The sequence below is a fragment of the Acyrthosiphon pisum genome, chromosome A1 (assembly GCF_005508785.2).
Source record: "Acyrthosiphon pisum isolate AL4f chromosome A1, pea_aphid_22Mar2018_4r6ur, whole genome shotgun sequence".
NCBI lineage: Eukaryota > Metazoa > Arthropoda > Insecta > Hemiptera > Aphididae > Acyrthosiphon > Acyrthosiphon pisum.
In genome coordinates, this window is record NC_042494.1 from 7,495,526 (window position 1) to 7,495,822 (window position 297).

A 297-nucleotide genomic window follows, 5' to 3' on the forward strand; every position below is an offset into this window, starting at 1 on the left:
TTTAATAATTTAAAAATGTGTTCATTGCTATTGTCAATTTAGATTTAATTTGAGAAAACATAAATTAATCTCAAATTACTATAATATTATACATTTTACTACGTTTATATCGAATACAATTAATTTAAAGAAACATAAAATATATAATTTAAATTAAATTTCAAAAGTAAAATGTTTAGGAGGGTAAATCGTTGTGAGAAGCGAGGAACTTTTACACGTATAAGATAGGCAATTACGATGAGTAGGGCCCAATGACGTCACACGTCTTTTTTCAATTGATCATACTTATTGATAATG